General features: G+C 41.1%; 1 long non-coding RNA gene across 1 annotated transcript; it reads left to right on the top strand.

Annotated features, from left to right (window-relative positions):
• The first annotated feature begins 13115 nt into the window (after positions 1 to 13115).
• Positions 13116 to 16512, top strand: LOC136019373 (uncharacterized). The gene is made up of 2 exons (XR_010614856.1): positions 13116 to 13254; positions 14891 to 16512. It is a non-coding gene; the product is annotated as an uncharacterized LOC136019373 (long non-coding RNA).
• Positions 16513 to 26114: the final 9602 nt, after the last annotated feature.

Genomic DNA, 26114 nt, shown 5'->3' with positions numbered 1-26114 from the left:
ACAAATGCGAGACGGTTAGCTCTAGCTGTGAGGGGAAAAAGGAATAGTGCAGGGCTAACAGTGCTGCAGAAATCTGAATTTAAAGGGGACTCTGAGCGCCCTGCTATTAAGTGACTCTTTTCTAGCAGTTCTTCAACTCTGCAATAGTTGCTGGTTAGCCTGGTTCACAGTATGGCAGCAGTACGAAGCAGGCTCCTAAGAGAACTCATGAATTTGCTGGTTTTCACCCTTAGATGAATTTTCAACATTTCAGAGTTAAAATAGCAGCTCATACAAGGTGATAGCAAATGCACAACGCCTTAATTATCACTTGGTCAACCTCAGGGATGCCAGAGTGCCCCATCAGTCACAGTAAATGAGTGAGCCATTGAAGGGACTGGAAGTTGTTGGATGGCATCCTGCATCTGCATTCATATCTTAAACAGGCTTCGGTTTCCCACATCACATTCCACCCAGGAATGGCCTCAAATCACTGCGCAGATTTCAGTGAGATCAGCACAAGTATCTGTACTCCCTGGTGCCCAGGACCTTAGCAGTCTTACAACATCCCTGGATGATAAGAGATCCCTAGAGATTAGAAATATGCATCTTTAGCATAGGTTTACAGATGATATAGCAAAAAATGTTTGAATGCATAAAGAGAGGGTGTGTTCATGCACAGAAGATAATTCAGTTTAAGATTATGCCTTTAGCTGAAGTGGTACAGCTTTTGATAGACTGTATTTTATTAATCTTCTATAATAGATCAGAAAATCTGTGAGGGTTTTTTTTTACCAAAGACAGCCATTTAACTTTTTTTCTCTTTCTACATGTGTTATGTATCTTTTTTCACCCGTGGGAGCTGGGCAACTGCTTGAGGCATAGTGAACTGATTTATGTAATTTAAGAATTCATCTTCAAAAATCTTCACCTCGAACTGCAGGGCTGACTTAGAAGAGTCATGTATTAGCTTCAGGCTCAGTGTCCAGAATGTCTTTTCTCTTTATTTCCAAACTGAGTATTTTTCTTCTCTAGTTTTCTGGGTATCTGGTGGACGTCAAACATTTACACAACAATCTTTTATTATCTTGCCCAAAAGATAAACCCCACGTTCTCTTAAGCTTTAAACTTTCTCTGGTAAATTCCTTTCTTCCTTCTGGGAAAAAGAGGCTTGCTTGCCAACCCTACTATAGCAGGTGTGAGTAATGAAATTAAAATACTGTGAGTGTTTTTGACATATCAGAAAAGGCACAATTGCAAGAGTAGGACCTACATTTATGTTGGAGAATACAACTGGTGGCTAACTTATCGATGTTAACCACTAGTATAGATTATGGTCTTAAGTGTTAGAGAAGATGTTAGGAAGGATGCTGTATAATAAATAAACCCCATTTGGTTTCAAAAAAGCATTAAAGCCAGGATTTTTCATCTTTACATCCCCTAAACAATGGCACTTTTGTGGAAAGTGCATTTTAAGTATTGCAATGAAAACCACGAAGGCATTGTTATGCTATGACAGTTTAAGTGATTCATGGTTGCAATCAATTTAACAAATATTTGCTACGTGGTGACTCTTTGCAATGCCAAGCAATAGATCAAACTTACAGCCTTCACTGGTACCTAACAAACTCAGCCTCGGTGCAGTTAAAGGCATACATACATTGCAAACAGCCACTTCAGCAGCTTGGCGACATGCTGAACAATTCAGCTGCTTTTCCTGCTCCTCTGTCTGAGGTTACCTGTTGCCTAAAGCTGAACTGCAGCAGGGATGTGCTCCTGAGCTGCTGCAATTCACAGGTTGTTTCATCAGCATAAACCACTATTAGCCCTGTTTTATTGTTCACAGCCCAGAGTATTTACACTGCATTTGAAGGGAGCATCTCTGTAGCTTCCACTGCTGAACCCAATGCACATCGTTGTGCATCAGATCCCTCAGGGATTTACAGCACCTTTTCCAGTCCCTAAATAAACAGCACAGAATGTAACTTCTTAGTGCTCACACTAGTGTAGAGAATATGAATATTAGTGCCTTGTACTGAAATAGTTTGGAGGAGTTGTGTGCAGATCTGCTTTATTCAGTACCTGACTTTGCCATCATCTTATGTGCCGCCGGACACAACCTTGGTACTCTTAAACTATGGCGCTTGTACAGTGCTTTTCGAGGAATACAATGAAGGCAGTTTTGTAATTCCAGCTTTCAGGGCTAGGAAACTTGGGCTTCTGGAAATTCCTGCAGACAGTGAAGACCAGCAGGATTGGTGCCATGTCGTGTCCCCCCCCTCCAGGTCATCAGTGCAGCCCCCCTGGGCAGTCACAGCAGAGAGCTTTTCTGACCTGGGGCTTCTGTGTTTGGTGCACTAGTGAGGGCCATGGAGGAAGGTGCTAAAGTCTCACACTTATATGTAGAAGTGCAAATCAGGCTTACTCAGGATCTGGACATAAATGTTGCAGCTCAGAATGATTTACAGGCAGGATCCGAATGAATGGAAGCCAGCCCCTTGTTGATGGCCGTTTAAGTGAATGGGCTGACAAGGGGATCCATAGCTGCAGGCAGGGGACCAGCCTAACACTCCCTGCTGTCCACCCCACCCATATTGCCCGGGCAGCTCAGCAGCTCATGAACAGGCTGCTGAGCTGCTGTACTCGGTAGAGTGCCATCTCGGAGGGAAACGGACTGATTTTAGCCTGCCTTAGAATGTGCGAGGCTTGAGCTCAGCAGCTGCTTTCTCGTGGCTGTGCCGTTTGCGCCGGGGTGTGCTGGTGTAGCCTTGGCTGCCCCACACTGTGCCATCCCTACATGTCAGCCAGTGCCATAAGCACAAGTTGTGCACTAGCTAGCAGGCAGTGCTGCTCTAGGGACCACTAATAAGTAAGCAGATAATGCTGTTCTAGCAATGTTGCCTGCCAGAAATGTCTTTTGGATTACTTGGAGGTATTGAGAATGATTTCATGTGAATTTCACATTTATAAGCAACCCTGGTTGAACAATTCCAGCAGGAGTCAAGGTTTCCCCCAAGCCCACAGTCTGAAGACCATACCATCCACTGTTCTCCCAGCTAACTAGGTATATGGACACTGCCAGCCAGGCAAGGTGTTAAACCTGTGACTTCTAAGTGTGATGAACTCATTATTGAGCCCTAATCTTCCTATGTACTTGGCATTATTGTTATCTGTGATGATCAAGATGCGGGAAGGAGGCTACACTGATTTGTGAAGTCCCCATGAAAAGTGCTGGCCAGGAAGGAGGTGGAGGCCTATCCGGGTATGGCTGCTGGGAGGGGACTGCATTCCTTTGCTTCCTTCCACCCAGGGGTGGAGCACAGTCTGAATGAAGCAGTCAGTTCGCTTTTATCTGTCCTGATGATAAGCAGACAAAATCCAGGTAACCCGGAACACATCTTTCCTCTGGCTCTTCTCCTTTGGAAAAGAGACATTCATATTAACCTCCTCCATGGGATTAATAAAGATATGACTGAGTATACAAAGAAAAAAAGATGCTGAAGGCTGGATTAAGGCTGATCAGGACTGATTAATTTTGCCCTAAGCTACATCAGAAGAGACCTCTTATGATAGCCTCGACTTGTGCAAAGTGCTGTTCAGCAATGGCCCCACATACTGGCTACACCTGCACTTCCTTGCAGAGGGGCAGTGTCTTAACATAGTGATGTCTTCTGTTGCACTATAATTAATAAAAGAAACTTCACAGGGGTGCAAGAAAAACAAAACCAAACCTCTGAAAAATTATGTGATTGCCAAAATTGGCCAAGGCATGAGACTGATACAAACAGTAAAGGAATATGAAGGAGGTAGATTTCTAAAAGTGAAGGATTATAGGATTATCCAAAAGCAAAGGCCTGGTTATAGGGCAGCACTTTGATAGATAGGTGAGCAATAGCATTAGAGGTAGAAAAGAGCTTCTTTTTAAGGTAAATTGAGCATTTTAACCTGGAAAAATGTGGGATTGACTTTTTGGTTAGTGTGGTTGTCCGCGCTGATATACAGCAGTACATGTAGGATTTTACCCTGAGGGTAATTACAAGGCTTTTTACCGATTTCTAGAGGATCAGTCATTACATCTGCTATGCAAATGACATTTGGTGCTCCCCACCCACCCACCCCCCCCCCCGCCCCCTTCTTTTTCCCCCATTTATACCTTAATTTCCTGATCTTTGGCATTCTGTAGCAATGGTAGCATTTCTAAAGTGTTTATAGGTTGAAAGCACTGGGTAGGTGATAGGCATTAAATTAGCACAGATATAAGCCATTGCGCACAATCAAAAGCTGCAGATCTAGCCTTTAGCAGGTATTTTGTGCAGGTTTACTTACATTCAGACAGCTTAAGGACAACTGCATTTTTAGCTCTCAATCAGATTTTCAAATTAACCCTTCATTAAGGTAACAGGAGGTGATGGAGACACATTTCATTGTAATGAATATTAATCAGGGGTATATTCTGCACCTCCCAGTGTTCTAAATGTTGGGCTGGAGACAGCCTTCTCTGGGGGCTCGGAAAACAAATTGAGAGGTTAAATTCTCAAAGGTTCTGTAATCATACTTAGAATCATAGAATGGTTTGGAGGGGTTGGAAGGGACCTTTGAGGTCATCCAGTTCCAACCCCCTGCCACAGCCAGGGACACCTCCCACTAGAACAGCCTGCTCCAAGTCCTGTCCAGCCTGGCCTTGAACACTGCCAAGGATGGGGCAGCCACAGCTTCTCTGGGCACCCTGTGCCAGTGCCTCAGCACCCTCAGAGTGAAGAACGTCTTCCTAATATCTAATCTAAATCTACCTTCTTTCAGTTAAAAGCCATTCCCCCTTGTCCTAGGTGATAGTAAAATCTTTTGAAAGAAGGTTTATTTAATTTTTTAGATCTTGTGCAGAGGTGTGTGTAAATTGACCCAAAATTTACTATGGCTACTTAAGTTGGAGATCGTTGCACATGTTGGGCGGTATGAGTCCAAGCATGAAGGAATGATATCTTCCTGCCAAACACCCTCAAGTGCTGGGCTGGCATTTTGTTAATTATATATGCTGGTTTATTGTCTCAATGTTCATGCCACAGCAGTGCTGGGCAGTAAGGGTTGAAGGACTTGGGATACTGTTTCATGCTAAATCTGATTTGCAGCTAAAGGTGCTACCTTTTGCTTTGTGCCTTCCCTAATGTTCTTATAGTCACCTGGATCAAGAAGCTGATGCTGCTGTAAACTAATGTTTTTCTTCCAGAATGATTTTTCAGCTGCATTAACTCTTGCAAGTTTCAGGGCAAGAGGAGAGGAGTTGTGAGCAAGGAATGTGGTGTGAACTGTTTTAGTGTAGCACAGATTTAAAGCAATGAAATCATGTCTGTAGGCGTGGTTGGGGAAGTTGTGATGCTCTCTGCTTCAAGGGTACATGTAATAGTCAGAATTATGTGTTTAAGGGATTTGAGTAAAAATACATCAATGTGTATGGTTGCCCGGTTTTTCAAGATAAGTAAAAGAGCCTCTTTTAGTCACCTATTTATTATCTGTGCCTTTCTCTGTTGCTTTGGAATATGAGTATTCTTAAAAGTAATACTTACAAATATATACAAAAAAGTAATAAGAGTAAAGGTAAGTAAATGCGTAAGGCATTGATGGATGTTAAGTATAGTCCTTGCTGCAAGCAGGTCTGGTTTGCCTATGTGAGTTAACAGTGTTTTTCTTTATCATGATTTTAAAGCATTCTTTTTTTAGTAGACTCCTCTGTTTTCAAAGTCTCACTTTTTTTCTTCCCCTGTTAAACACATTGAGAAATAGAAACTTGTGTTCACTGCTGCTGTATTCAAAACACCAAGGTTTTGAATTCTTCACTGAAAACAACATTGATGTGTGCTGACAATATAGGACTCTCTTGTAGCTGTTTTCGTTCAGCTGGATATACTTTCATGCAAAAATATGTGCTGATTTCCATGCACAGTCACAAGAAACTATGGTGATGGGCAGTTCTTATCTACTGTGTGAGCTGAAAACTCAGTTCCTTCTTTCCTCTTCCAAAGATTGTAGATAATGGCTGCAATCCCTAAAGGAGGAGAAAGGCCTGAGAGGGTATGTGTCAGAGACCAGGGGCGAGGAACAGCAAAAATCTGTCGACTGCATACTGCTTTCCCTCAATAGCTGAGAGCACTTTACAAACAATAAGGAGAGCTGTGAGCACCTCCACTGGCCAGAGCCTGGGGCAGGAATAGCACTTGAGTACCTTGGTCTCAGACAGGTGCTTTAGGGGCCCAATACTTGCATAATGCAGGAGACCATTGTTTTTTCCTTTTCCTTTTTTCTTTTTTTCCTTTTTCTTTTTTCCTTTTTCCTTTCCCAACTTTCTTGTGTGTCTTAACAGTCGAACCTGTCTTCGAGGGCACACTGTCTTTCAGTGTAACAACTCCATCTCATTTCCTGGAAATAACAAAGGGTATTAGTTTAGTGAGTTCTTAACAGTCACATTTTTTGGCTTTAAAATGTCTATCTCATCTGTCCTGCTGAGCATGCCAGCATCTACTGTGTTGGACATTTTCAGTGTTCGATTTGGTTTCTGCAAACTGGCTTTTAAACAAAGTTTAAGGAGTTTATTTTATCAGTTGCTGCCAACCCACCAAAGTGGAGGGGACCTTCAGTACCTCTCCAGATAAATAAAGTGACAAAGAACATTTCCCTCAATGCATGATGTACATGGCTGATTTAGGTTCTTTATATCTAGATATGCTCTGAATGCTCAGAAAATAGCAGAAGGGGAACGCCTGAATGTAATTTCTCTGCTGTGATTGATTCAGCTTGCTCCCTGATCAATTCAAAATCATAAAACAGATTTTCTTCAGAATTTTCTGAAGACAAACTTCTTTTTTTTTGTGCAAACCACATCATGAGAAATGTCAGCCTGCAGAGGTTAGATAAGTCACCAAAGCTAGCTGTAAGAATAAAGGTAAGTAATTTCAGACTCCGCAGTATTATTACCGAGGTTCTTTAACGTTGACTGCAATGACAGAGAATTTATTTGAAAGCCAGTTAAGTTTGAAATATTTTAAGAATTCTTCCCAGAGTGACAGTCCTGTAGTAGTATTTTCCTAGGGGAAGTGGGGCAGTTAGGAGGTTAACTGCTCTGTCACTCTGTTTCCTGATTTTAACTCAGTGTAGTGATAATATTCTAGCTGAGAACTTTTTCTGAAGCACGCTATATTGTGTCAAAGGGTGTCTTAAGGCAGCAGCACTTTGAAGGCTAGTTATTAATGGCTGGTTTAGGGTTAAAAGTAGCCAGATTCTGAAAATTGTATGTTACTAATAATTTTAGAACTATAATCTATAATTCCCGATAAATTTATTATGGGTTGGGGGGAAAACTAACTGGAAATGAGACATCCTCTTGCACATGTTTAGCTCTAGTAATTTATTTTATGAAATGAGGGAATTGTGAGGTTACATTATCAGCTTCATGGGTTCCATATTGTGTCATTTATTGATTAGGTGCCATTGCTAATTTGTCATTTTTTTCATAATTTTGTCCTAAAGCGTTACCGTTAGCCAAATTTGTCAACTGGACTCATGTGACCAGACATGCTGTCAGTTCAGACATTTAGAAACAGAGTTGATGCACAGAATAAAGGTGTAATAATTGTTAGAGTACACATTGCATCTTTCCACAGGGGAGAAAAGAAGTCTTATTGAAACATATCTGAGCCAGTTTGAAAACCTGCTTTTTAAATGACAATCCCATATTGCCAATACCATATAAACAATGCAGCTCAAAATCTGTTTCTGGACCAAGGATCATTTCTAAGTACTTGAACCTCTTACTTCTTTATTCTGTGTTATATGTGAAATAGTGTATGTGCAGAGGTGAAAACTGTCAAAAAGTTGCTGTTTATGTTCCTGTCACTGAGGTTTATTTGGTGATACTGCTGTGATTCCAGCAACAGAAGTTATCTGGGAACAGTCATTCTTTCATTTAGCCTAGCACCTGAAAAACTCACTCCCAGAGAATGAATTATCTCTGAACCTTCTTTGCTTTTCATCCTCAGCTTTGTAATGTGTGTTACCACTACCACCATATTTTTTGTGGAGGGGTCCCTTAGAGGATCTATGGAGCTTGTTGGGGGCTCTACCAGTGCAACACAAGTAGGTAATTGCCGAGATGGAAGGTTTCTTCCACAAGCACCAATAGAAGGTTCAACAGAAGGTTTTTAGAATATTTCCTCTGCTCTGAACCCAGAGCAATGCTGGTCTTGAGCAACCAACACACAGATTCTGTAATGACAGGAGGCTTAGAGAGCTTTTACAGACTTCTATCTCCTGCCACTTGCAGAAGATGTTGAAGGTCTGTGTGCTGCCTGCTCATCTACCCAAGAGTTGTCCTTGATTTCATCTACTCACCTTCCAAGGCATCTTTTATTCAGAGATACCATGTCCCAGGAGCTGATGAGTTCTGGCAGGGGAATGGCACAATTTAGCAAATTCTGCCTCTGCTGTCAAAATTTCTTCCACAAAGGCAGCAATGTCAAATGGCTGCCACTGCTTCTTCACACTTGATGACACCTGTGGACAGTTATGTACATTGACAGCTGAACTAACGGCTTTCTTCTAGCTTCCTCCCTTCTACTTATTATTACTGATCATACTGCAAATGGGCAACATCAGCATCTTGTTTGGCAGAGCCAGCTAGAAAACTGCATTTGGTGATTGAGATAACTCCTTGTTGACTTCCCTAACAAACAGCCATTTCATACAAGACAGGCATTTATTTGCAAGGCTGATCTTAGATGAATGTTGTATCTATTACAGCAAATAACACTGGAGGCATGTCATCATGTAATATTACCCTAAACAGAGTTTCTCACCACTTCTCTTGAGAAGCTGCTTTAACAATGTGTACAGAGTAAGAAGGAGGACAAATTAGGACCCCTCTTGCGTACAAAGCACAAGACTACCTTGCATAGCTAGAGCTGTGCTGATAATTGTACAGTTGGTTAACAACTAATGACTTCATGGATCTGAACTGTAGCAAATCTAGGAAAAAGTCTTTCCCTGGGAATATTGCTGCAGCAATGTTTCCTTTGTTGAACTGAGAAATGGCAGTTTAGCATGGGAAAGAAATAGTTCTCAGTTCTTTGAGGTTTTAGACCAGTGCGATGAACTCTGCTGCCTCTGAGAGGTAGTGTTGTGGTTGAGGGTTGACATACATATCCTCACTTGTTGCTTCTTTTTCTCTCCATCCTACCTGAGTGCATTTGGGGGGTGTTTCATCTGCTACAGTTTGATTCTCATTATCAAAATCCAAAGATTCAGAGTATTTATCAGCCTACAGTGATTTCAAGGTCTCTTGTGACAAAAAATATGGACTATGACCATAATAAAATCCCACTGTACTCTTGCAGTAATAGTCAGCTTGCTAATAAAGTATTCTAGAGAGCAAATAGCTCCTGCTGAGGGCTATAAAGCTGCTGACTCCTAGAGAGTATCCATGTAAAAACTTTACTTAGTGGAAGATACAGAATCTGAATTGTAATAGAAAAGTCTTCAGAGAAGGCACCAAATAAACCAAGCAGAGGCTTGACTGCAGGAGGAAGCTGTCAAAACAGAGCCTTCTTTTAGAGGAGTTGCATGAGCAGATTCACTATTCCAAAGTGGATTCAAACCAGAACAGGAAAGAAGTATTCACACTGTTATCCCAGAAGTGGTGCTGGGATAGTTACTGCACACTTGGTTCTTGGTCATTCCAGACAGGGAATCAATCCCATAGTGCTTGCCCAGGATGCTCAGCCAGACGACATGGTCACCTCTGGTCTGAACATGGCAGCTGGGTCTACTCAAATTTCTTTCAGCCTAACAATCTGGCGGGATTGAAGGCTCTGTGTTTCTAGGTTTATACCCACCATTGGGGCTGGGGTAGAAGGGCTCATACAATCTTCTGTTGACAGCAGCAGGGCATGCGTCAGCTACCAGTACAGAGCTGTTCAGCTACTGCACAGCTAACAATATATAACTACTTGTGAGTGGGCTGGAGGCAAGAAACTCTTGCCGTGGTCTGCGTGGATCTGAGGCAGGACACAGTGTTTATGTGCTCTGCTTCTGCTATGCCTGTATAATTGGCTTCTGCCTGGTAGCATCACCCACTGGTGGTGTTCCTCCCCTCCCTGATAGTTCATTGTTAACTTGCATAACTCCAGCTTCTAAGGATGGCTGGGAAGCTGACATAGTGAATAGATCATTACCTGTAATAATCAGCAATTTAGAAATTTGCCTCTGTGGAAAGTGTTTGGCAGTCTTATTTGTTAGGGAAAAAAAAGACAAAGTGATAATTTCTATAATTGGAAATCTATTTTTTATTCAGGGTGGGAGCACTTTCACATTGCAGTCACTATAATTTAGCATCTTTTTAATTTGTTATGGTGTTAATCGTTGCTTAAATGAAACACTGCAGAGCAGAATAATCAGGTTCAGGGTTGTTTTTTTTCCCTTTTTGTTTTTAGATTAGTCACAGTAAAATGCAAATAGAAACATTAAATGCATAGGAAAACTTCGAAGTAAACATACTGCAATGATGTGGAACAATGCAAGGCAGCAAACAGTCAACAGTAATAAATGATTATGTAAGGACTATTAAATTTTAATTTAGTATTCGTACAGCCTCATTGGCAAACATGATATATTTTTTTTTGTATCTAATTGAACAGTGTTCTGTGACTGTGAACAAAACGGTGATCCAAACTCATACCTGTTCTGATAAATGGAGATATCATTAGCAATATGAAGTAGGTGATCATGACTTCTCTCTTTTTCATAAATTACACTAAATAACCATAATGCTGCAATTTAGCGGTCCAAAGTTCATCCTATTCAGCAGGCCATCCATAGTCAACAGTTTAAAGAAAGGGGACCTGCTGAGAAAATGGTGGTCTAATCAGATGCCATAAAATCTGGCTGATCAGATGAGCCCCATTTTCTTTTTTTGTAAGGAGATCCTAATGAAGCAGTGCATTGAGGGGATTCACAACTTTTGTTCCTCCGTTTGATTATTCAGGTTGGCTGCACCAAGTTCTAAACTAAGCAAGTGGAGTCTAATCCTCTGGGCTGTTTGCATACATGCTGTGTTTTACAGGAGACTTATTAAATCCCACTTTGCCAGCTACCAAATTGTGTGCGTCTTATCTTCAGTCCAAATGATCAAAACACTAAAAGATGCATCAAATCAAATCCAGTCATCAAATAGGAATCCAGTAGTATTGTCTACTCCCTGCTTGCCGGGCTAATTTACCAAGCATAGCAAAAATGAAAAGTACTTCACGCTGCATGCTTCATGAATATCTAAACTGGTGAAAGCAGATGGGATGCTGGGTGCATGTTTAGCCAAAGGTTAAACTTGCAGACTCTGGGGCTGTTCCTAGTTGTAGCTAAATATTGTACTGTTATTTGAAGCAGTAAAAGTCTACTAGTGCACCCATTTCTGTCCAGCTGTGGGCATGGCAGTTTTGATTTGGCTACTAAAAATAGGCATACTCTTTCTTTAGAAAAAGATTTGGTACATTTGCTTTTATTTACACTTCCACTTCAATGGGACAGTGTTTGTTCCCTTTCAGCTGAGTTTTCAGTTTTCCTTTCACTTTGACCACTGTCTTGTAATTCTTGATAGCTTCACATCTTCATTTTTGTGCTGCCCACCGGCGCTGCTGCACACAGCTGGGCATTGCTTCCTCCCATAAAATGTGTAGACGACAGCAGCCTGATCGAAAGCCCATTGAAATCAATACTAAGTATAAGCCTTCTAGGCCTGCCTTTGAAAGTGATTGAGCTCCTGCACACCCTTAGTAGTGGGAACTGATGCATCTAGCCCCCACTTACCATCACAGTGAATCAGCAAATGGGAAAATTGCTGAAAGAAACCTTCCAAGATCACAAACAATTTGGTTCTTCATCCTCTTTGCAAAGCATTGCAGCAAGGAGCAGTGACGCTTTCACAGAACTCTTTGTCAGAAGTGATGGACATAAACAAGCACTTATTTTGTTCTGTAAATGGTGGAAATGGTGCACCAATGTAAATAGCAAAATATGTTTATGGGAGGTATCACCTATACTGAATGTTTTTCTCTGATTACAGATGCAGTGGGCTCCCTTTGCAGCCACAGAAGTGAAGGGAAACCTGCTGTCATGCTGCAGAAACCCAAACTCTAGTGTTGTGCTAAACAAAAAGACAGCAATGCTGCCGTGCTGTCCTGTACTCCAAATAAATCCTCCCAGTGATGATAAATTGTTCAACAAAAGTTAAAGCAGGTATTTTACTTTTGGATATTTTCATGTTCTTATTATGACAGTAAGTGCCTTGATTTGATTTCTCCCATCAAAGAAATTTCCTTCTGTGTGGGAATATGGAAGTCATCCATTGGAGACTCCAGAACAAAATCTCTCTCTGCTTATTGATGCCTCCTGCCACCTTTAAATACTTCTGCATATATGCACATTAATTCACACTAAGCTCATTTCAAAACCAAGCTCACTATATTGGACATTGGCATGTCTTTCACAGGAGAACAGTAGTAACTCATTTTTTCATTTTCTTCAGCATTTCTTTTCATTTCAAGCTCTCGATGAGCAATTTCTGTTAGTGCTTTCACCCTGTAATATCCTGCTTTCTTTTCTGCATTGATTATCAGGAAGTCAAAATTCTTGTCATAAGTTTTCCTTCTTTAACTACTGTTCTAATGACTTTCATCAGAGTCCTTTCTATATCTTCCCATGTAAGCAGTTGACCCCCTACCTTTTTTCACCCCCCACCCCCACAAGTTCAGCTTATCCCAATGATCTTCTATTGTCTTTCAGACAAGTCCTTAGGCATGCAATACCCTCCCAATGCCATGCCGTAAAACCATCTCTGTGGTTACTTTCCTTATAGCCACTTGTCCTAGACTGATGGCTCTAAAGTTGCTAGCAGAAAATGGTCTGAGACAGAAACAAAAGGGATCACTGGTATTCATCTTCCTCAATTATGTCTTGGTTTTCGATCCATCCAGCCTCAAATCACCTGGCTCTGTAAGCAAGTGCTTCTGTTTTAGGGAAACAGACCCACTTATCTCTATGGCTTTAATCAAGATTCAAATGTGTGTGTTTCCCTCTAGGTTCAGCTGTGCTGGTAGGAGATGCTACCAGGTGTTTATACCTTTCCAGAGGTTACCAAGAGCGCTTCCAGGTTAGCCTTAGGTTAAGCAAACCTGAATTTGTTTAAACTGTTCAAGTTAACCTGGCTTGTTCTGCTGAAACATCTTTGGAAGCAAACATGTGAGTAGTGCTGCTAGGGCTGAGGAGGTGATGACCTTTGGCAGATGGTGTTGCAGAGATGCTTGGGGGCAGACTGATGAGCAGTAACCTTTTTCATATAGTTGTCTGTGGAGTGCTTGTTTGTCTCATTTTACTAGCATGATTTCCTATGTGGATGTGATTACACCAGAGCAAGAATACGTTTTTTTTTTTTACTTTCCAGATTAGTTTGCCACTGCTACATAAGTATTTGCACTACATAGATCTCTATAATTCAAACAGCAAAACTCTACATTTAAAATTCATTCTGCAAAGAAACCAGAAATTACTATACTAAGCTCTTGAGATAGAAGCTGTTTTCTACTGTCTACTGACTAGATCAATAAACTTCCTGAAGGCTGCAGATAATGATGTAATAAAAATAATGTTGGTGAATCAACTCTCTACCTATGCAGGATAAGATTATCTTCAACAATAAATATCCTTAAAAAGCTCTTAAGGGTTGGGCTGTGTGTATATGACAGAGGAAACTCTTGTTTCTCTAATTATTAGTAGTATGATTTTTTTTTTTTGGGGGGGAGGGGGGAAGAGGGGAGGAAAGTGAAAAGGAAATGATAAATAACTGTATTTTAAGGGCAAAGAGAGCTTTGGTCTGTACTGTTCACTTTTTTACATCACTAACATGTAGGGGATTTGTTAGCTCACACAGAATTTGGTTGAAATGTGCTCAGCAAAGTACTTTGTGAGTGTGTCTGATTTCCAAAGCTCTGCGATTGGTGGCCTGCTAATCCCAGTAATGCCACCCCTACACCAGTGCAGAGTGGTTTGGAAGAATCACATCCTTTGCAACCATTTTTCATTCAAAAAAACATGAAATGGAGTATATTCAGGAAACTGAGTTGCTGCTTTTTTTCCTCTCTGTGGTTAAACTCACATAAATGTAATGCTCAGAGGCAATTTTAACCATATTTTTCTGCAATAACTGTGGTCACTTGAAATAGTTTCATATACCAGGATATCATAGCTTGTTTTGTCAGTGATTAGGATCTCTAGGATACAGAGCTTTGTCAGCCATTTGGTTTATTTTAGTCAAATGCAGCTGCTTAATGATATTAATATATTCCTAAATTTTATCAAGTCAGATTGCACATGCTGTGATGGAAAAGCCTGTATCATCTTCTGTTTGTTCAACACTGTTCCCCTTGAAAAAATAAAATATCCTTACAATTTCCAGTGTAAAATGAAGTGCTGATTAATGACTTTCAGTCTCTAGTTACATTGCAGAGTGCTAGATTGTCTGATTTCACTTCCATTTACTTCTGCTTTGTGTGTGTTCATCCCTTTAACATATATGTGCTGGATATATAATTTGGAAGAAACCAAACACAGAGCTGTGAGAGGGAGATGGGGGTTCCCCAGCCAAACGGCTGATCACCTGGAAGCTAAAGATGATGTGAATGTGACTCTGTCATGGGGCTAACTGTCAGTGTTAAATATTCCCTAGGCTTCTGATTTCCCTTTTGTCAGACCTAAGGTGTTTTAAACAGAGCAGCTGAACTGACAAGTAATTGCCTGCCTGTAGTACATGGTAACCTTACTAGTCACTGGGAGAATAAAAGACGTTGTGATTTTAAATTCTTCTTACTTTTCTTTTAAGGTCAGGTGCCACTGTGCTGCTTGAGCATCCAAACTTAAATACTGAAGTTTGTAAGACTGCTTTAAAGACCTCTTGTGGGTTCTGCTCTTGGCAATTTGGGAAGAACAGCTGAAGCACTAAGAGTAGACTTTCAAGGTAAAACGTTTGCCTTCCTCCGATGCTACATACCTCGGTCTTTTTCTCCTTTATTTTCCTTAAAAAAGAAAACCCACCACAACAGAACAGACGCGCACACATGTTCAGACTTCTGTAGGTTTACGCTGATGTTTTACTTGAAATAACACTTTATTGATGTTTGGGATTCCCTAATTTCCAAGGAAGAAAAGCTGATTATCTTCGGAGGCAGTCTTATACAGAACAGCAGACCCCCACCAGCCTTCCGCTCCAGACTGGATCAATGCAGAGAAGTGCTCTTTGATGGACTTTCAGGCCCTGTGATCTCCCAGCCCTGGGGGTTTAAAGGATGAGCATATCAATCCAGGACCACTGAACTGCATTTCCATTGCATGAGGGCTCCTCCTCCTGGCTTTGTCCGGACAAACTCGGCTCCTCCTACTTTTGTCACTATTCTTTCATGCTTTGTTTAGCAAACACAAAAAAGCTTTGTTTGTTGCTGGGTCTTTTTTAAGCTTTGCATAAAACAGTTTAAAGTGCGTAATGCTGTGTACCTGTGATCACCTTCAGGGTCAAAATCAGTTTACAATTGATTAACCTATTTATCTCCCCCCCCTCCTTATAATTTGCACAAATGCAGATTGTTGTTCTGATGAGCATAGTCTTCGTACTTTATTCTGAATCCCGATTTGCAAGAATTGCTAACTCTGTGGATTTCCCTGGGAACAGTCTTCTGGACAGCACATGTGTGCCTGCCTTTCTTTACTGCTGTTGTCCTGCTGTGTTTCAGCATACTGAGCAAGAAGAAAACTGGCCACATGTAATTTGTAGAAGTTTTGGTAACACTGGTGCAATTATTTTGCTTGACCTAATAATTGTAGTTCAAAATGTGTGTTTAGGATCAAATTTTGATTTCAGCTGCAAAGCTTATTAGAACTACAGTGTTATAGACCCTCTTTATTTCTGGTATTATCTCCCTCAAACAAGTTAACCTTCCCTTCCCCTCCCAACTATCTGTGATATTTCCCCTTCTGCACACTGCTTTGGCTAGATCACACCTAACTGTTGAAGTGGGAAATGCTCATCAAGTGTTGTGCATCTTTAATAGTGAAGATCAATGAAATAACTCATGGAGGAGTATAATGGATTCTTCACTATCTGCTTGCACAAGGTCTGAATCTATGTAATTATCTGCCTTAAACTGGAAATAGAAGTATAGGAAATGTTGTTCACGCCTCCTTTCCCTCAGACAAGTGTGTGAACATACCTTTAAGATCCATTAATTGAATGTCTCACTGAAATGCCAAGGAAGTGCAGCCCTAAGGGAAAGACATTATCTGGTGCTGTCTTGCCATATCACACCGAAAGTCACCAGAGATGCTCATGAAAGGTCACATTAGATGAAATGGTGGAGTAATCTATCAGTCTGTGAGATTTTGGCATTTGTGCAGACGATGACTTCCGACAGGGCTCCTTTCTGAAGTATTCATAGGTTTCCCATAGGTAAATCTTCAAAACTTTAATGTGACTGAGCTGGAGTCCTCATACGCTAAATTCAAACCATTCCTTTTACTGTTCCCAGAAAAAAAATTTCCTCCCCTACTGCAGAAACCTACTATGTTCTTTACCACAAAGGGCAGAAGAACTACTGCTCTGTGTGGCTCTTAATATTCTTGGACTATGTTTTGCTGAAGCACATTGATACTAAAGCATTGCAACATCCTGGTAGCAAGGGCTGGAGCTCTGAAGAGATGGCCTTTGAGATGTTTGCCAAGAGCTGTCTTTGCTGAATAGCCAAGCAAGAGCTAGGGTGGATGCCACAGATCGTCTCGGCCAAGCCTCAGGCTACAGCCAGGCAGGAAAGAGCTCTTGTAGCCCTGATGGATGGGCTGATCCTAATGGACTCACTGTAGCACTTGACTATTATTGATCCCTGTGCATGTTTATCTGTCCTATTTCCCAGAGCTGTACACGCATAAAGGAAACCTTCTGAAGTGGGGCAGTTCTTATTTCTTAAGACTGTGTGAAGGAAGCACCTCTGAGCTCAGACATCCCTGGTGATCAGTTCCTGCACTGAGCATTGTCAGAGGGCTCAGGTACAGTTTGAACTCTCAGCTCTGCTTTATGAAGTCCTTATACCCTTCTCTCCTGTGCTTACAGAGCTGCAGTCCTGTCATTTACTGACTCTGTGGGGACTGCGTGTGGTAGAAAAGTGATGTGCCAAAATATAGTAGTTTTCTCTGTTTAGTGAACTAAACTCTTTTCTAAATATGAACATTATAACAAGCAGAGATGATGGGGGCGTGACTGTGTGACGGAGAATAGGAACAGAGATGGTGGGTCTACAGTACTGTAGATCTGTAGATCTGCTCAGCCATCTTCTGTGACTGTCTCCTACACAACCACACTCCTCTGAAGTGCGAAAGGAGTGGGAGAATTGGTGAAACAAATAAAGACAAAGAGCCAGGAAGTCATGAACTAGATCAGATTGCTGCCTCTATATCACTATCCACCTGATTTCTTACCTAACCTTACGTTAAATCTGATTTGGCAGGGCTGGGGTTGTGTTAAGACATCCCTTCACTGCATACTTTAAGAAGTGGTAAATGTTTAGAGGTTAAGGCGGGGAAGCGTGGGACTGGGACAGGACCGTATGCAGCCTTGTGCTCCTTTTGAACTCCTTGCTGCTACAGATGCCTACAACCATGGCAGCAAATTTCCCCTTTCCATCTGCCATAAGAGGTGTCCCATTCAATTGGGCCTGGGTCTGACCAGGGTGACCTATGCATTCCTGACCTCCCGACCATTCAGTGAGGCCACACATCCTGAAAACTTCAGTACAAAAGACAGCTATCGGCTCCCTTTGCTTAGCAACAATCATTACCGTGAGCACATCAGCCTGATGTTCTGTCCTGAAGTCTGAACTCTTTAATGCAAAGTGCAGTTCAAGGTCTCTGCCTTAACTCTCAAAGTCCTTTGCAGCACTGGCTTGATCATAGCCCCAGGACAGCTCTGTGGTAAAGATGCAGTAGTAAAATGTGAGATGACAGGAAAACCTCTGTGGGGATGTCAGGTCTGTGGAAGCAAGAGAGGTTGGGGTCCTGTCATATGTAAACACCTTTTCCTGTGCATTTCTTCCTGGGTTCTCTTTTACTTGTATGCATATACACACAATGAAAAAACTTCAAGTCTGCCCCAGATTTTCCTAGTGTGAAAGAAAAAAGGGCAACTGATGCTATTGTTTCATTTTATAGGTGTTTCTAAAGCATGTGAATGCAACTGTGATGGAGCAATAAAAGTACCTAAGGAGATCTCAAGAGAAGCCCAAGTTTAAAATACCAAATCTGCTGTCCTCTGAGTCCATGAATGATGTTGCATCCATAAATCAAAATGCTCCAACCAGCACCTTTGGAATGAAACCATCTTGTAAAGCAACATTCAAACCTGCGGACTGTGACAAATAGTAAATTCAATCCTCAAGAATTTGCTTTCAGAAGTTCTATTGTACCTCCTGTCTTGCTAATGAGTAAGTCTCTAAGACCCTTAGAAATTACCAGGTAAGAAAAGACGCTCACTTTTAATACGGTATGATTTGACAAGACTTCTATGTTCAAGCAGAAATCAGGAGATGAAGATATTCTGAACATGTGGAGGGTAAGTGGATTCCCCTTTGCATTCCATGTATTAACAGATAATTGTGCCTTTCAACAATAATCATCTATTTCATTTCAGTACAACAGAATTCTGTAACAGAATTCAGAGAAAATAGCCTCAATTCCTGTACTTAGAGAATCAATGGAAGTGGTGCTGTGGAGACACATCTTACGTTTCCAGCCATTAGATGTAGGATGTTATGCTCTCTTCTTTTCTTAACCAGCATTTGTTCTTCACTATTTAGTGTTTGGTAGCTCTTTTTGATCAATGCTTGGTGGGTATTTCTTGTTTTAGTCTAAATAAACTGTGCTAGCTTAAGTAATGCAAACAGCAGTGGGGTTTTTTTGGCTGTTGTTTTCATTGAAGTGACACAAGTGCAGTTGGAAGAGGCCACAAGGCCTGACACAGTTCACTCTGTGGCTTCCCATACAGCTGTGCAGAGCAGAAGTTGACCAGCCTCATCATGCAGGAAGCAGTGGCCCAGAGCTGATCCCCTGCTCTGCCTTTCCACTTACAAATGTATCTGCTACTGCAACTCCTCAGTTCTTCAAAGGATTCCTTGCTAAATCAATTAGTGCTGAGGCCTGACCTGCCCCATCATTTATGCTAGGTGATGGCATCATTTAATATTCTCACAAGATTAATACTTGTTTAGTAATTATCTGCTGATTAACATGCACATCATAAAACTTATTCCACGTAGATTCAGTGTTTGAAGAGTGGAACTTGTCCCTTGTAAATCAAAAGAACACCCCCCCGCACCCCCCCACCCCAATTTTTAAACTTTTTAGCAAGTCCTCCATCTGCTAAAAATCCATTAGTACAAGTCCTGCAATTAAGCACTAACACCTGCTTCCTCTTCAGGTGTTATGTATCAGACCTGTGATTTGGTTTCAGAGGGGATTCACTGGTTGTACCCACATCACCTCTACATCTCTCATTGTTACACTGTAGGTGAAGGAGTGAGGTAATGCTCTGTGGTGGAAGGATGCCCTATGATCTACATTCTGCCAGTGTGGGACATGGTTCTGCCACATGGTCAACCTGGGAGGCTTATTGGAATATAAGAGGTACAGTGAATATTATTCTGGAAGATACTGATGAAAGGCAAGGGTTTTGAATTCAGCACGTCAAACAAAAATAATCATAACTCACACAAGGTAGGGCAAACTATCAGCAACAGAAGTTATTCTGAAATGGCCTTCCTATTTAACATAAAAGCCTTAAATACATGTTTATTATTAATTATATTATCTTAGTTTTTGGGTTTTTACTCTGTTAGATTGGAAATTATTGCAAATGGGTGTATCACTGATCTTTTTAAAGCTAAATCCTACATCTCTAAGCAGGTGATCTTCTAAGATCAGAGCTTGATTCTCAACAGGTGGGAATCCAGTTTTCAGGTGGGAATTAATTCCTAGTTCAAAAATGATGATAGACTAATTCTAGGAAAAAGATAAAACCAAAACATAGAGGGAAGTTCTAGGAGTTCTTACAGAAGGAAAAGTAACATAATCACAACAGTGAAGTTAGCTGCTTGGTGTCTCATTTTAGTAAAAATGTGTGCCAGCATTACTTGTTTCAGTGTTGTTTGCTGGAATGAGAAAGGATATTTCCTAGTGATCTAAAATTACTGAAGAATATCAGATAACTATTGGGCAACAGCACTGGTAATTTCTAGTTTATAGTAAAGGGTTATAATAACTAAGATCTCGTCTTTTGTTCACAAACACTACGTTTGAAGTCCGTCAGTCTCATTCTAGTGGCAGTTGTTAGCTGTAGCCCCTGGTTCAGTGGCTTTATACTCTTTAGTAAAGAAAAGGATTAGAAAAATTCACCATCTGTGATGAGCTGAGAGAACAGAAGCAAGTTTTAACTATTGAAATCAAGGGAAAAACAAAATACAGGACAAAACTCTCTTTCTTTAAGAAATCTGAAGTAGTTCCTTTTATTTTTGCTGGAGTCACTTCAGATTTATGTCCAGTTGCTAAGATGAGATTCTGTCTGTCTGTGCTTCAGTAGATGGAAAATAGAACAGACTTCTGCAGCCTCAGAGGGAATCAATTTACTTTCCACGATTTCAGATACTTCACAATATATGGACAGTGTCTGATGTGGAACAGTTACTAAAGTTTGGGAGAATTCTCTGGCACTTATTTACTCTTCTTAATTCTTCCTGTTATAGCCTTAATATGGCATTCCAGAATGTCCAGTAAATAAAGTATGTACGGTAAAATCTAGAATTGAAACAGGTTATAAAGGTCATTTGAGTTATTGACAAAAGGAATGCAGCCATGGATCAAAGAACTGCACTTTTTCCTTTCCAAGAAAAAGTTTGAAAGCCATTTATCATCTTCCTGTGGCACTGTAACAATTTTGGCAACTGTGAAGTGCTGCTCTATACTATTTATGATAACTTATTTTTAAATAACTATCCACAGCATCCTCAAACACCTGAGAGTGAAACTCACTTTTGCAGGAGGACAAGGTGTGTGGGTAGTTAGAGTGATGTCTGCAAGGTTCGCATGCATGTGCTCCTTTTTGTGAGCTGAACATAGCACCTGATGGCCAGGGCTCCAGCGCACCTCCTGTAATTCAGTCCCCACAATCCAGCTTTTCTCTTTGGGTACACTGGATGTGTTCACACATGGCTACTGCAGCTCTGACAAGTGGCTTTCTAAAATCAAAGTGGCATACCAAACACTTCTTACCATCTCAGAAAACCAGCTTTCGAATGGTTACTGCAGCTTGGTCTGGGCTTTTCTCCTCCACTGTGTACAACCTGGTCAGTCTGTTTGAAAAATATCTCAGTTCTGGCAAAACATTTGCAGTGTATACCTGCTTGCTTCAGCTTTTTGTGGAATTTTTCATTCACTTTGTCTTGCAGACTTTTCACAGGAGGTTATATCTGTTAAGATTGTTTTGTCTTCTCAAGCTGTCATTGCTCTTTTCTTCCACAGGCTTATCTTGTGAAATACAAGTTTCCATGGAGATTTTATTTAAATAGGCTCCTAGGTCCTATTTAATTCATAAATCAGAAATCTATAAACCACACCTCTCTTTTTTTTAAGTGTACAAAGACATTGTTTGAGAGAGGATATAATTTATTGGCTTGTCAGTCAAATGTGTATTGCAAACTTTGGGGCTCAGGTCTGACAGGACAGGGACTCATGGTTTGAACAGTTTTACTTTGTTCATAAAAAGGTTGGAAGAAAAGGTGACTGACAAGACCATGCTAGCCAAAATACAGTTCATGTGATTTCAGAGCATCAGAAGTGCTTTTTCACCCAAGATTTTTCTATATTTAATTTGTATCATATTTGTTTTTGCAGTTTGAATATTACTGACTTTTAAATAACTGAGGAAAGAAACACTGCTTTAGTTTCTGCTTTTTCCAGTGAGTAGCCCCACAGGGACCTGTTTACTTCTCTGGGCTGATGGGTGCTGTGTTCATACACATAAGGAATAATTTGGACAGATTAAAAGAATCATCCCAGTATAGAGCTGAGTTCACCCAGCTAAGTTGAAGTGTGGAACCCAGCTGTCTGAATTTCAAGTCTTGCCATTTCTTCCTCTTGGGTGAAAAAGACAATAGAAGGGGGATGCATTCCTGATGTTTACTGGTGTACATCTTACATGAGTCAGGCAGATGTGTACAGTTGTTTGGGTTATATTTTAGTTTCCCAGATCACATTCTTTCTGATACCTTTGTATTTAAGATTGTATTTTAGTTTTGTTACAATTGTTGGAAGTTCTGCTGTGAACCAGCACCTTGAACTGAGTTCAAGGGAGGGCTTAATAGTTCATTTTTGAACAGAACATCTTTTCTTTGCACATCTTCCTGAAGTGGAGCAACTTGCTTCTCCCAACAAAACAGGAACAGGTAATTAATCTGAAGTACCCCAAACTTTCAGCCTGCTTTCCCAGGGCCTGTTATCTGAGGCCACATGCAAAAAGGATGGGCAAAGCAGGTAAGGAATTTGTGGCAGAATGGTAAAGCTGACCTTAGTGAGAACAGCAGAATAGACAGACTTGTCTGAGCACCCTCACACACTGAGGGTTGGACACTACGGTAAACAAAGGGTCAGGTCCATTTCAAACTGGTATATTCCACTGAAAGAGGGAAAGAAAGAGAAGGAGAGAGGAGATAACAAGTAAATACCTGTAATCATTCTAGTAACCTGACTCTAGTGATGTAATCTCAGAGGGAAAAGACTGGCAGACAGTACTCATGGATTGCTCGTTTACCACAGAAAATGCAACCATCTCTAGGGAAAACTGGGGAATGCCATTTGATATTTAATACAGATAGCAGACCATTAGGTCGGGTTTTGGCATCTATTCAGCAAAACCCTGAGAAATCCTGGCACCAGACAGACTATATTCTTGGGCAATGTTGTACCCTTTGGAGAGAAACATGCTTTTTGAGCATATCCTGAGCCACCAACACCTCTTTGAGACCATCTTGATCCTAGTGTTGTTCATCAGTGTACAATAAGATAAAAATCAACCTTTGTAAAAAGTTTTTTCTGATTTTTCTGGGATTGGATGAGAGAGGAGAAATAAAACTGTGTTTCAGTTGCACTGAGATATTATTCTAAACAGTTGTGTGATGGGGAGGTGGGAAATGCCAGCTCAGTGCAGTCATTTGCTCCATCAGTTGAACAGTTGTCCCAAATGATGGCTAATCAGAGATAAAGCAGGCACCAGCAGTGCAGTTTCAGTATTGCATCTCCAGCAGATTTGCAAGGGAAATTCAGGTCGACAGGTGGTCCTTACCTTTGGCAGAAGGTCAAAAGAACATCACAACTTTCTTATCTCCCTGTTTTAGCTGCCAAAGGTTGGGGAAACTGGAAAAAATATGAGTTCTTTCAGCATTAACCCATTATAAATACAGGGAAATGCATGCAGGGACTTTATGATGCTCCCAGGATTTTAAAGATTACAAAATTAACCTTTTATTTTTTTCTTCCCCCTGCAGAACAGAGTTGCAATTTAGAAGCTTATTCTCCAGAACTCCATGACAAAGCTGAATATCTGTCTAAAAGTTTTTGCAGCAGCATTTTTGACATATTTTTTTGCAGAAGGATAAGAATTTTTAGACTATAGTTTTTGTTGATGTTCATCTTCTCTATAATTTTCCTCTTGCTCAGGTCCTACAACAGTGCCTGTTTTACTCAGTAGCACCGGTAGTTTGGTTGAAATTATGATTGATCAATATAACCCTCAATGTGGGGTTACTCAGCTGTGTTACTCCATGCCAAGGTCAGGATTCACCTCCAGACTTCTGATATGCCTGCTTGGAAGAGTTGAGGATTGGAGCACTAAAGCAGCTCATTAGTAAGATCCCTGAATCAGATCAGATCAACTGTAGATTTTCCAGTCTGAATGAATCATACTGAACTAGTCTTCATGTTAATATCCAGATGTCATTCCTTGGTGATCTATGTGAACAAGAGGAAGTTTTGACCTTGTGGGCTGGGTACACTTGGTGTTAGGCTTTTCTGTCTTGAAGAATGTGCTGAAATGTTACTAGTGGTGAGAAAGCATTAGTGCATGCTTCTTCCCAGGGGACAATCGCAATCACAGCTAGTCAAATGTCTGCTGTTTTTCTGTGATGGAGACTGTCTCTGAAATAGGTTGACATTGGGTACAGAAATCCCCAGCTGTTTGGTCTGCCACATTCTGATATGCAGCCAGAGTTGTGTGAGTGATAAAGTGGTTGCAAGAACACTTAAAAATAATTTATTTAAAATGTAACTGAAGGGAAAATAATTGGATTATTCTCAGCTGATGAGCCAGAACCCTTCTTTATAGAAAATGATTTTCTGTGCTCAACAATGAGCCACATAACAGAACTAAATAAAAATTATAAATGTCCCTTTCTTTTTACACCTGCAGTGCAGACTCATTCATAGCATTGCTGCACAGATGGACCGGGGGGGGGACACAGAAAGTAAAGGCAATTAATTTAAAGAAGAAAAAGTAATAGAGGGTCAGGAGAGGCATCCTGATGTGAAGGATGGAATTATTTGCATTGTCTGTGGTGCATAACTGTAATAAGTGTTACAGTTAAATTTGTTGTTTGAGAATACATGTCACAATTGTTTACCAGAATGCACTAACGTGGTCGTTAGTGGAATTTCAGCTACAGCTGCTGCAGGAAAACATCCCCTTGGAACAGAAAAGGGTTTGGGCTCCTGCTGCTTTGCAGGGTTATGGCCCAGGCCTCAGTATAGCTGGAATTTTTAATATTTGTAAGATGTTAGAGCTTGAAACTGTGAAGTTTACAATTTCATTGAAAATTCTCGGCTATTTTGAATGAAGATGGAAGATGCAAAACTACTGAGTGCAGATATTTCAAAGAATGAACTTTGATGAAACCAGACGAGCTCAAATAGGAAATCCCAGTCATCCGGGAATCCTAGAAGTCATCTTGGACTGGCCAGAGGGCAAAGATTTTGGAATGTCACCAGAGGAGGAGGTGATGCATGCTGAAGAGGCCCCACCAAATGTCAGAAAGTGAAAAGCAGTATGCCTTGATTACTGATTGGTCCTGCTGTATTGTGGGAAGGCATCAGAGATGGAAGGCAGCTGTATGGAGTCCTTGGTGACAAGCTGCAGAAACTGCTGAAGGAGAGGGTGAATCAAGTCAGTTTGCTGAGGTGAAAGCCATCCAGCTGGCCCTGGACATTGCTGAATGAGAAAAGTGGCCAGTACTTTATCTCTACGCTGACTCATGGATGGTGGCAAATGCCCTGTGGGGGTGGTTGCAGCAATGGAAGCGAAGCAACTGGCAATGCAGAGGTAAACCCATCTGGGCTGCTGCACTGTGGCAAGATATCGCTGCCTGGGTGCAGAACCTGGTGGCTATGCCATGTAGATGCACACGTACCCAAGAGACAGGCCACTGAAAGACACCAGAACAACCAACAAGTGGATAAAGCTGCGAAGATTGAAGTGGCTCAGATGGACTTGTATTGGCAACATAAAGGTGAATTGTTGTGCCCCAGTGGGCCCATGACACTTCAGGCCATCAGGACTGAGATGGAGCATTTCTAACAACGTTAGAAACAGCTTCCTGAACTTTTGCAAATAAAGATTTCCAGTCTTCCTGAGGATCATAATAGTCACTAAGGTGGACAGAAGGAGATGTTTGAGAAGCATCTAATTGTCTAGCAACAATGGACATTTGATTTAAGGCAGTAGTTGTTCCCAAAACCCCTTTATGAGATCTAAATAGCAGCACCTGGGATTCCCAGGCGGTCTCCCATCCAGGTACTAACTGAGCCTGGCCCTGCTTAGCTTCTGAGATCAGACGAGATCAGGTGGGCCCTGCCGCAGGCTCTGACTCAATGCAGTCAATGATTTCCCATAACCTTACTGAAGAGTTGTTACTTGCATTTGACTGTAGGAGAAACCTAGAACTGCACATGGGATGTGTCTGTAGACCTAC

Source organism: Lathamus discolor, chromosome 9 (assembly GCF_037157495.1).
Source record: "Lathamus discolor isolate bLatDis1 chromosome 9, bLatDis1.hap1, whole genome shotgun sequence".
NCBI lineage: Eukaryota > Metazoa > Chordata > Aves > Psittaciformes > Psittacidae > Lathamus > Lathamus discolor.
Note: the sequence above shows the minus strand (reverse complement) of the source record. Positions and strands in the feature narration are given on the sequence as shown.